At 36.1% G+C, this 12,717-nt stretch overlaps 1 pseudogene; it reads right to left on the bottom strand.

The window, feature by feature from the left end:
• Positions 1 to 2,019: 2,019 nt before the first annotated feature.
• LOC132279675 (cytochrome P450 81Q32-like) lies at positions 2,020 to 6,828 on the bottom strand (annotated as a pseudogene).
• Between the last annotated feature and the right edge of the window lie 5,889 nt (positions 6,829 to 12,717).

Here is a 12,717-nt window from a genome sequence, read left to right as displayed (position 1 = left end):
CACAATATATATATTTATATATGTATATATAATTTTTTTTTTTTTTCTTTTTTGAAGGCTACCCATTTCGCTGTTAAAGTGATTTATAGTTATAAATAAGAATAAAAATGAAATATTTTTGCTGCCATCTCTCTTTCTCATTTTATTTTCCTTTCATTTTCTTTTTAAAAAAAAAAATGCATGTAGATTGGGTTAAATTTGTATATCCCAATCTTCACTATGCCAATTAATCGTTTCTGCATCATTAGCAATTTCATTCCATCACTTTAATTATGATTTTTTTTTCTTCCCTTCTTTGTATATTTTAATTCAAATTTTTACTATTAGAGCAGTGGCAAGAGAATCGAAGGTATCTCCTAAAAAACGACCGAATCTTCCGTGGCTTTGCCACGTCAGATTCTCACCGCCCAGGTAAAAGAAATAAAAAATAAGAATAGAAAGGAGGACGCTGGAGCCTGCAGCTTCGGATTTGGATAGGAACGACGGCCGGCAGTGGGTATTGCCGGTCCGCTGTGATCTGAGTTCGGCCGAGACAGATCCGGTGGGTATTGCCGGTCCTCTATTGCTCGATAGCAGAGAATACTCTGTTCCGATGGCAACCACAGAAGGGTGTTTGGTGGCGAGCACAAATAGGGGTTGTTGGTGATGATTTGGTCTCCTTTGATGAGGCCGTTTCCACTGCAGATTTTATTTCACTCCATATGCCGCTCACTCCAGCTACATCCAAGATAATGAATGATGAAACTTTTGCTAAGGTGAAGAAGAGGAGGTGAAGGGAGGAGGAGAGAGGTTGGGATTTGCAGGGAGAGGATGGGATTTGGTTGAGGGAACTTGAGGCGGCAGATCAGATCGGTGGTGGCAGAGATCGGCTTCGACACGGAGTCGCAACGGCAGAGATCTTATCTCTGTTGTTTGCTCAACTCGGCAGCGGCAAGAAGTCGAGATCTGCGGCGGCAGTTAGAGCAGTGGCGGTGATGGCAGAGATCGGCTTCGACTAGGCAAATGAGATCGATGGTGACGGCGGCAGTGCTCGGATGCTATCGACTGTGATGGATGTTGTTTGTTGCAGCGGCGGTGACGGCTATGAGATGGTGACGGGCTGGGCTGCGGCGGCTCAGATGGAGCCGGTTAGTTATGAGTTTGGCAGTAACGGCCGGCGAACAATGTGGTTCTCCGGTGGGCGACGAGGTTTTATAGAATCTGATGTGGCTTTGCCACGAAAGATTCGGTCATTTTTTGAGGGTTTACAGTTGGACCCCTTTATCATTTTCTTTACTATTATTCATAGTTTATTAAGAATATTATTGTCAAATTAAGGATATTATTATCAAGTTAAAAGAGTTTTAAAAAATTTATCCACCAAATAAATTTTTTATTTTAAATTCTTTTCATCAAAATGCATTCTTCAAAGCCGATTCAGTAAAGGAAATTTTAGAAATTGAAAGCTCCCCCAAACAGGCCCAAAGATCATTTTTATTTATACTATTGAATTTATTGCCTACTAGAAAGTATGAATTAAGATATGAAAAATTAAGTCAATCTAAAAATAGTTCTGGATTATAATCAAAACATAAATAAATAAATAAAATGGTGAAAATTCAAGAACAGCTAAGTCATTTAAAAGAATTAGAAGATTATATGGTACTGAAAGAAAAAAGAGATTATGGACTTGATTCATAATGGTAGTCAAATGTGTGATAAGAAAGTTCTTTATGAAGAACATAAAAAGAAAATGAAATAAAAAAAAGCAAAAACAAATACAATAAAGGAAGAAGGAGAAGAAATTGAAACAAATAAAAGAATGAAGATTTTAATCAAAAATCATATTTTATTTCCACAAAAAAGAAATCTTGATTACAAGAATCTAATTAGTAAATTAATTTGCTTCTCAAAAAACTAAGAATAATAATCTTGGTTCGAAAGCGAGATCTTAAGAATTTATTTTTCGAATCTCTATCAATGTCGTTTTGTCCTTAGGAACAAATAAACATTATTAATTATTATTTAATTTTAGTATATTATATATTAAAAGGTCGCCTAGACCTCAAATTATATTGAGCCTTTCTGTATAACAATTGAGAAACTTATTCTTAATCTAATACATATAGATGGATTAAATTGGTTGATCTAATCAAATCTGAGAAAGAAGATTTATCATAATCGGACGTGGTCGACACTTAGCCAACAAGGGTTGAGCCTTGGGCAAAGTGAGTCCGGTCCCTTCGGTCATGTCAACCATCTCTTGGCTAACCCTTTCCCACTCAAAGCACTGAACCAGTGACCCCAACGCCAACCCAACCATGCGCATGGCTAAGCCCTCCCCAGGACACCCCGTCCTTCCTGTGCCAAAGGGAAACAACTTGAACCCATCCCTACTACCTTCCAAGTCTTGAAACCTCTCCGGCTTGAACTTTTTGGGCTCCACCCAAAGCTTGGGATCATGTTGTATGGCCCACAAATTAACCAATAGCATCGTGCCACGTGGGATTCAGAAACCGCCTACCATACACTCTTCTGATGACTCATGAGGTACAAGCATTGCGCCTGCTGGATACATCCGCAGTGTCTCATTGATGATGCAGTGGAGATAGGGAAGCTTAGACAAGTCTGATTCATCAATCAGACGGTGTTGTCCAACCTGATTATCAATTTCAGTTTGTGCCTTCCTTAGAGCTTCTGGGTTGTTTAATAAAAGTGAAAGTGCCCATTCCATGGTCCCAGATGATGTATCAGTTCCAGCACTTAATAGTAACTACGTACATAAAATTGAAATCAACATAATAAAGCTGAGTTTAGTAACGAAAAACATATCTTACTTTTTATTGTCAATCTCTAAAAAGATAAAACGAAAATAAAAATTGCGTTCAATAAAATGTTTTTGTTTTTCTATAACAGAAAACATTTTTAATTTTTGTGAAGAAAAGAGGAAACATCAAAATGATGTATCTTATATTTTCGGCACTGTAGCGTGGAAACGGCTTCACTAATGTTACTACACAAGCACTATTCATTTTAAATAAAATTCATATTATTTATGTTATATACTAAGTTGCATATTAAATGTTAATAAAAATATATATTTTTAATATATAATATATTAAATATTGTATATTATTTTTTATTTGATAAATTTTTTTTAATATATAATATATTAAATAATAATGTAAATTATTTTTTGTGACAAAATAATTTTTGAAATAGAATATAATGTTATTAAATTATTAAGTGGTAGACATTTTATATTATTATATATCATATCTATATTATATTATATGTAAATATTAAATTATAAATAATTTACAATATTATAACACAATATATATTTTATTACATATAAGATATATTATTTAATATTTTTTATTCATAATAAATTATCATATACTAAATATATTATATATCACATAATAAATGTATACATCATGCATATACATGTATTTATATACATAATTAGTGGGAATGTTTTTGTCTTGATAAATTTAATTTTGTACATATGAAGTGTTGGGTATTTTAAAGATTTATAATTTTAAATTAGATTTTCTAGATTTATGGCTTTTTGATATTAATGGAAGCAAGTGTCGTACCTGAGTGGTTGGGTTGCTCCCTATCTCCGAGAGTTCGTGTTCAAGTCATCTGTCCTCCCCCTCACCCTCACCCTCCCTCTAATCACTAACTCCTAAAAATCTTGCCATGAAAAAAATAAAATAGAAATGAAAAAAATAAAAAAATTTAAATAATATTATGTACATTTTGTAACAAATATGTTGTATTACAAAACACAGTTATTGTTTTATATTTTCAAATTTGTGGCAACAACAAGTGTTAATAAACATCATTTCTGTTTTCTATTTTCACTCGAGAAAGTAAAATTATGTTTCTACCTTCTTAAGACTGCAAAAACATAAAACAAAAATATTACTAAACGCACCCTAAGTTGAATTACTAAACATTACTTTCTTAAGTGTCCACCTTTAGTTGTTTTCTTTAAATAAAAAAAAATTAATAAAAAATTTGAATTAATTAGATGCTTAAAAATCTATATATATTTTTTTATTACTTCGACCTCTCATTTTGAAAAGTAGAAATAATCAGTAAATCATATGGACCGGAACTTTCTCTTCTACAATTTTTATATATTGAATGATTCAGCGATAAAAGATTATACAAGAACAAAAAAGAAAAGAATGAGTTAACAACGAAAAATGGACAATTTTTTTTTTCTAAAAAAATAATATTTTAATAGAATTAGAAAATGAGATTTTACAACCAAGATGAATCTAGTATGTTGTCTAACGAAAATGACCCTATTAAAAAACTGTTGTTATGATGTGAAGATTAAGTAGGCCCAATTATTCTAACAAACATATATAGCCTAGTCCACACAATTGTAATATTTAATAATAGATTTTACTACTTCATATTTTAATTTACTTAATATAAAAGAAATGATAAAAAAGACTATTATTTTTAAATAGTCTTATATATATATTTTAAAAAAAGTCAATAAAAATATTAATGTATTAAATAAAATAATTATATATTTATAGATGTACAAACAGTCAAACACTCTTCTCCCTATTTTATGTGATAAATGATCTTGAAAATTACAAACCACCCAGAATGAAAGTCGGAGATTATCTAGGTAAGTTCCTAACATTGGATAGGGAAGAGGAAAATATATGTAACGGTTGGTAAAATCTAGTCACAAGTCCCCCCTTCTTTCACATATACATATTTGAAAGTCGTTTTTGACTTTGTAATGGAAAAGGATTAGGATCCATATTCGTCATGCTTGACGTAACAAAGGGAGACAATTACTCATTTTCATAGCAGCCAAATAAAATATACAGTACACGTCAAATAAAATATAAGTATATGACAAATGAAATAGAACAATTTTTGGTCCTCATCCTCATCCAATCTGTTAACGTGATCTAATAAAATTAGAATAAGTGTTAAAATTAAATTGAACATTACTCAATTTTTGTTTTTGAATATGTGTTTTAAATCTTAATTATTATTTTAAACACTTATTTTAGATCTATTGAACCACATTAGTTTATTATATATTTTGAACACTTATCTTTTTTTACCCAAAATATAAAATTTTCAATAAAAATAATTTTTTTTATTATATATTTTCTTTAGGGGCGGTAATTCGTGTTCGTGGGTCGTGTTCGTGTCGTATCAATGTAAGGGTATTATACTAAATAGGTAAACCTAAACTCAAATCCATTTAATAATCGTGTCAAAATTCTCAACACTAATCCAACCCGTTTATTAAACAGGTAAACGTGTTAAACCAAATGACCTGTTTATCAATACGAGAAATTTAATATTTAATCAAATACTAAATAATAGAAAAAATTTGTCATAATTAATTCAAATATTCAAAATAAAAAGAAAAATCTCAAGACATAGACAAGGTTTATTGAAATGACTTAACGATCCATAGTAATTGGGTTTAAACAAGTAACATATTACATATGTCATATTTACGATTATAACATGTTGAGTTAAATGGGTCATAAATGTGTTACACAGGTTGAACCCTCAACCCTAACCCAACCCAATACGGTTAAGTAAACGGATTAATCGTGTCGACATTTTTATGACCCAAACTCATTTATGTCAAACTCAAACCCTTTTAACTCGTGTCGTGTTTTTACCGCTCCTCATTTTCTTTGAATTTTTCAAAAGAGAATTTTTTAAACAGAGAGATTTTTAAAATTTGTCCTTTCAAAAAAGAAAGAATCTAAATCAAGTTTATTTGCGTTGAAGATTTTATGATTTGTTACTTAAAGCATATTGAAGTAATAAAAACCTTATAAAAACTTTTTTCTTCAAATTTTTTTTTTTTTTTTTTTTAATGATATGTTACTTAAAGCATATGGAAGTAATAAAAACTTTTTTCTTCAAAAAATAAAATTGTACATAGAGATCGATTCATACCAGCATCATGCCTCTTATGATCTCATCTGTGTAATACTCTGGTTCAGTTTTTTGCAGTGAAAGCAACACTTCAATCATCGTCTTCTTTCTCTCTCTAGATTCCGAACTCTCACTCCTCATTCTTCTTCGATGCTCCTCTATTAATTCCTGTATGAACCCATCTCTCTTCTTCTGCAACACAATCAACCTTTTCTCCAAACCATTCACTCCCACCCACCTCAACACCGGCAAAAAGTCTCCGATGTTGGTTGCGCCGCCCATCCGGAACGTCTCCACCACCATCCCCAGGAACCGCCTCGTTTCCTTCACCTCCGCCTCCTTCTCGCTGTAGTACCTCTTCCCGGCTATCATCCTCATCATGACATTAAGCATCAACTCGAAAAATACCGTTTTCATGTCCACCATCTGGTCTGCATAATCCCGGAAGAGTTTACGGGTCATCAACCGGACCTCATCGGAGCGTACGCCGGCGATCATTTGGAGATGGTGGGATGAAAGGAGTTCTATGGAGGCGATTCGACGGAGGTTACGCTAGTGGTCACCATAAGGGGCCCATGAGAGGTTGCTGTAGTTGTAGCTGAGGATTTTTCCGGCAAGGAACCTAGGGCGGTTGGCGAAGACGACGTCGTTTTTGGTTAGGCATTCCTCGGCGGCTGACGGAGAGGATATGAGGAGGACCGGACGTGAGCCGAACTGGAGGAGGAGGATTAGGCCGTAATGGGCCGATATATCGGACAAAGTACGGTGGAGGGGCTTCTTGAAGAGGTGGAGGTGGCCTAAAATGGGTAGGGTTGGGAAAGGGCTTGGTGGGAGGTTCTTGATCTTGTGGAGGAAATGCTTGGTGAATATGTATATGGCCAAAATTAGTGGAATGTACATGTGACACCCCCAACATTTTCCACGCATAAGTTGATCAGGCTTATACACGAAAAACGAGCGATATCAAAAACAATTGGCAATATACAAGCATGGAATACAAAATAATGATAATAAAAGAATTTAGACAGGAAAGGAACACTAAATAATACAACATCCATCCATCCATTATTTAATACAGTACTTCATTACAACTTGGAAATCCTATGTCAAGGATTCCTAAATATAACCCTGAGAGTTCAATGTCAAAAGTAAATAAAAACTGAAACTGAAGTAATACATAAAACTTCTACCCTGAACTGGATCGTAAGAGTAGATGAGTTCGGATGGTGGTCCCACACTGCTAACCTCAACCTTGGAACGGGTACTGACCGTATCCTGAAATAACAACAATGGTGGGTCAACCCCACGAGCAAGTCCTCTCTACTATGACCCAAATCAGAGAATCAAATAAATTAATCATTATGAATCGGTTGAGTACTATATCTGTATACATCCTAAGGGAACTATCCAATGTATAACATGACCTCAACCAGAATAGACGGTGATCACTTAGACTCACACTAGGTGGTTAAGTGTCGCCTTTCCCTACCCGGGAAATCAGCTATTATACATGGTGCACGGTACTGGCAACACAGACTAAAACGAACTACACAATGATAACACCTCTCAAAGTACTGATGAATATACTGAGCATACAAATTAGGCAACACATGCCAATAATATTACTAAACATACTGAGCATGTCAATTAGGCAACACATGCCAATAATATTAAACCACATACCCCCGACAGCCACACATCTGTCTATAGCAACGAATGCATAAGGTATAAATGAGTCTAAACTTATTAGCCAGCTCACATGGTTCTATATGGCAACACATCCATATAATATAAATGCGACATAATTTAAACAGTCCATTTATTCTCTGAAATGCACACAGCATAATAATCATGGTTGATATATGATTAACAGTATAAATATCCTATAACATCTAATGGATAACTTATATGACGATAACCGTGACATTATTAACAGTACTAATGAATACCATTTAATAAAATAATAACACCACCTATAGTAATGTTGTTCAAATGAATCACATTCATATCCGTACGGTAAACGGCCAATTAAGGTTTAGAAATATTAATCGGCCCTAATAATACTTAACGGGTATTGAAATAATAATTTCGTGGCCCGTTAAACCCGTAAATACCAACCCCGTACCTAAAAATCCAAGTTTAAGGCTTTAGAATTTACAAAACAGGCCCTAGGGGTAATCTGGTAATTTCCAGCAGCTGACAGGGCCCCTCACGCACCCCCACGCGCCGCCCTAAGCTTCCCCACGCGCAGCCCAATGTTTTCCACTCTCTCACGCGCTTGCACGCGCTTCCACGCGCGTCTGGAGAGTTCCACGCGCGCGCACGCGCTCCCACGCGCGCGTTGAAGGCTCCTACAGACGTGGCGTCCTCCGGTTGGTTGGCTGCATCACCTTTCCTACCTGCGCGCCACACCGGATCAATCCACCTACCTTCCCTCCATCCAACGCTCACGGATCCGGGTGTACCGCGGTAACATGGACCGCGGTGCACCGGATCAATCGCTGCTGTTTAATGGTCCAGATACCCGCGCATACCCTCCTATGGTGCGCCGCATCACACCGGATCACTCAGGTCATCTCCCCCATTGCCGGCGACCGGAAAACTCGCCGGAAGGTCACCGGAAATTGCAGAAAAGCCCCGGAAAAATCTAGAAAATTCTAGAAAAATCCCTAAAGCTTTATTTAATTATTTTCGGCCATTAATAATTTCATAGGATATTAAATAAATATATACCATCCTATATAATTAAAATTTCATTAATTTAATAAGATAAAATTTATAATTTATTAATCTACTAACCTTGGCTCTATGCATACAAATAAACTAAACAATTAATTTATTAATTCAAAGGGGAAAAGTAGATAATAACTTGCCTTTTTGGATTTAAAATAAATCCGCCGGTTGCGCGTAATCGGGTAAATTCCCTACACCGGTCCAGGCTCCTTTCTTTCTCTCTTATTCTTTCGGTCTTATACAAGAACTCACTTTTATTATTTCCTTCTTCAACTTATGTGAATCCTTAACTAAAAGGCTAACTTCTATATATACATAACTTATATAATTTAAATATTACAAATATCTATTTTTACATTAAACTCACCACATTCCCAACCATATGGCTTCAAGTCCTACCTATAAATATTAATGCAATCCTATCCTAATCTCTAATTTCATCATGACTTATGATTTAATACTATTATTATTATTATAACTATTATTATTATTATAACTATTATTATTATTATTAATAAACTATTATAATTAATATTATTATATTATTATTATTATTAATAACTATTATAATTATTATTATTACTACATAAGAATACATTATATCATCATAATACTTTATAACATAAATATAATACTTTAATTAATTAATATTGCTTAATTAAACATAATCAACAAATAAAATTGTTAATAATAATACATGCACAATTAAATGAATAAATTTACTATTTTAACATATACAATTAATTTACATGCACCATTAAATGAACTTAATATAATAATGTAGCATGCACGATAATAGGTAAAGAAATCCACACATAAATGAATTTAAATAAACTAAACTTTTTAATAAAATACGGGGTATTACATTCTCCTCCCCTAATAAAGGAATTTCGTCCCCGAAATTCACTACATACCTGAATTAAAGAGCTCTGGATACTTGGCACGGATAATATCTTCCCGTTCCCAAGTAGACTCTGTAGCACTATGATGACTCCACTGTACACGTACTAATGGAATAGTCTTTGTGCGCAGTATCTGATTTCTACGATCGAGAATACAGTAAGGTTGTTCCAAATAGGTTGCATCGGGTTGCAACTTAATTTCACCCACATCAATGTGTTGATATCGATCTTCTTCCCGTAGAAATTTTCGCAGCATAGATACATGAAAAACATTATGTACCCTATGAAGATTATCTGGTAGAGCCAGACGATAAGCTACTGCCCCAATCCGATCTGTAATCATAAAAGGACCCACAAAACGAGGTGATAACTTACCCTTGGACCCAAACTGCATTACTCCCTTCATAGGAGAAACCTTAAGCAAAACCTGATCACCAACCTTAAACTCCAAAGCACGAGTTCGACGGTCAGCATAACTTTTCTGTCTGCTTTGAGCTGTACGCATCCGATCCCTAATGATAGCGATCTTTTCTGACGTGTCCTTAATAAATTCAGGACCCAAAAAGCTGTTCTCACCAACTCCAAGCCAACAGACAGAAGACCGACACGGTCTGCCGTACAAAGCCTCAAATGGTGCCATACCAATAGTTTTCTGATAACTATTGTTATAAGCAAACTCTGAAAGCGGCAAATATTCCTCCCAATTGCCCTTAAAATCAAGAACACATGCCCGCAACATGTCTTCTAAAATCTGATTAACTCGCTCAGTCTGTCCATCTGTTTGAGGATGATAAGCAGTGCTAAGATAAAGTTCTGTACCCAAAGCCTGCTGAAAGCTCCTCCAAAATCCTGATACAAACTTCGGATCTCTATCTGATATGATGGACAATGGTACGCCATGAAGTTTCACCATTTCTGCAATATACAGCTTAGCATACTGTTCTGACGTAAAGTTTGACCGAACAGGCAGAAAATGAGCGGACTTGGTCAGTCTATCAACAATGACCCAAATAGAGTTGTGATTATGCTGTGAAGTAGGTAATCCCTCTATGAAGTCCATGGAAATACTCTCCCATTTCCACTCTGGTATGGGAAGTGGCTGTAACGATCCTGGCGGTCTCTGATGATCAATCTTAATCATCTGACAAGTGCTACATTTAGAGACAAAGATAGCTATATCTCTTTTCATGCCGGCCCACCAAAACTGGCGTTTCATGTCCTGATACATCTTGTCTCCCCCTGGATGTACAGAGAACTGAGAAGTGTGTGTCTCTCTCATCACAACATTTCTCAAATTGTCAGCTGAAGGCACAATTAAACGTCCCTTGTACCTCAATCCTCCATCAGTCCCTACAGAATAAAAAGGAACATCTCCGGAGGCTAACTCCGAAACCCGATCAATACACTGTTGATCTGAGAGTTGCGCTTGAATGACCTGATGAATGATAGAAGGAGTTACTACCACACATGCCATAAAAGCGTCTGCTAGCTCATCAATAGTCTTCAAAGCATCCCACTCTGTTGCAAACAAAGCTGAAAGGCTGACATAGGGTCGACGGCTGAGTGTGTCTGCTACAACATTCGCTTTCCCTGGATGATACTGAATAGAGAAGTGATAGTCTTTCACGAACTCCAACCATCTGCGCTGTCTCATATTCAGTTCCTTCTGTGTGAACAAATACTATAGACTCTTATGATCGCTAAACAATCGAAAAGTCTCCCCCAAAAGATAATGTCTCCAAATACGCAAGGCAAAAACCACTGCTGCGAGCTCTAGATCGTGAGTCGGGTAATTAAGCTCATGAGGCTTAAGCTTCCTAGACCCATAAGAAACTGGTCGCTCTTCTTGCATCAACACACAACCCAAACCCTTCAGAGAAGCGTCGGTAAATACTAAATACTCGATTCCACTCTGAGGTGTGGCTAAGACAGGTGCAGAAGTTAACTTACTCTTCAATTCAGCAAAAGCAGTCTGACAAGAATCATCCCATACAAATGGTACATTCTTCTTAGTCAGATGAGTAAGTGGACCCGCAATTTTGGAAAACCCCTGGATGAACCTGCGATAATACCCCGCCAATCCCAGAAAACTGCGAATCTCTGTCGGTGAGGTAGGCTGTCCCCACTCCATAACGGCCGCAACCTTGGCTGGATCTACTGCTAACCCTTCTTCTGACACTACATGACCCAGAAATTTGACCTCTTTCTGCCAAAATTCATACTTCTCAAACTTCACAAACAACTGATGTTCTCGAAGTGTCTGCAATACTGTGCGTAAATGTCTGGCATGGTCCTTCTCCGACTTAGAGTAAACCAGAATATCATCAATGAAAACAATGACAAACTGATCTAAGTATTCTCTGAATACTCTATTCATCAAGTCCATAAAGACAGCTGGAGCGTTCGTTAAACCGAAAGGCATAACACGAAACTCATAAGATCCGTACCTTGTGAGAAATGCTGTCTTTGGAACATCTTGTTCTCTGACTCGTAGCTGATGATAACCAGACTTCAAATTGATCTTTAAGAAGTAAGTAGCTCCCTTCAACTGATCAAACAGGTCATCAATTCTGGGCAACGGGTACTTGTTGCGAACAGTGACCTTGTTCAGTTCTCTGTAATCAATACAAAGACGAAGAGATCCATCCTTCTTCTTTACAAACAGTACTGGTGCTCCCCATGGTGAAGTACTCCTGCGAATAAATCCCTGGTTGAGCAACTGCTGAATTTGATCTTTCAACTCTCGCATCTCCACTGGTGCCATTCTGTACGGCGCCTTAGCAATAGGCGTAGTGCCTGGAGCTAAATCAATAACGAAGTCTATCTCTCGACTCGGTGGCAAGCCTGGAATTTCCTGGAATACATCCTGAAATTCCTGTACTACCGGGATGCTGTCAAGAGATACCGCAGTCGCTTCCTGTGAGTCCTCTTCAAGAACGAATAAATAAGTGCTAGGCCCTCTATCAGGTTGTGGTACAACAAGAAGATACATTTCCTGTCCTGGTATAGCAAATACAATAGACTTTTTGTAACAGTTAACCTGAGCATGGTACTGAGATAACCAGTCCATCCCAAGTATAACATCATACGAATGCATATCTAACACTAACAAATTTGCAAGAAATCGAAGCCGGCCCATATCTATAAGGATATC

The sequence above is a fragment of the Cornus florida genome, unplaced genomic scaffold (genome assembly GCF_030987335.1).
Source record: "Cornus florida cultivar Cherokee Brave unplaced genomic scaffold, ASM3098733v1 CherokeeBrave_3.0.0_Hap2_Chr10, whole genome shotgun sequence".
NCBI classification, from domain to species: domain Eukaryota; kingdom Viridiplantae; phylum Streptophyta; class Magnoliopsida; order Cornales; family Cornaceae; genus Cornus; species Cornus florida.
This window is presented reverse-complemented; position numbering and strand designations above follow the sequence as displayed.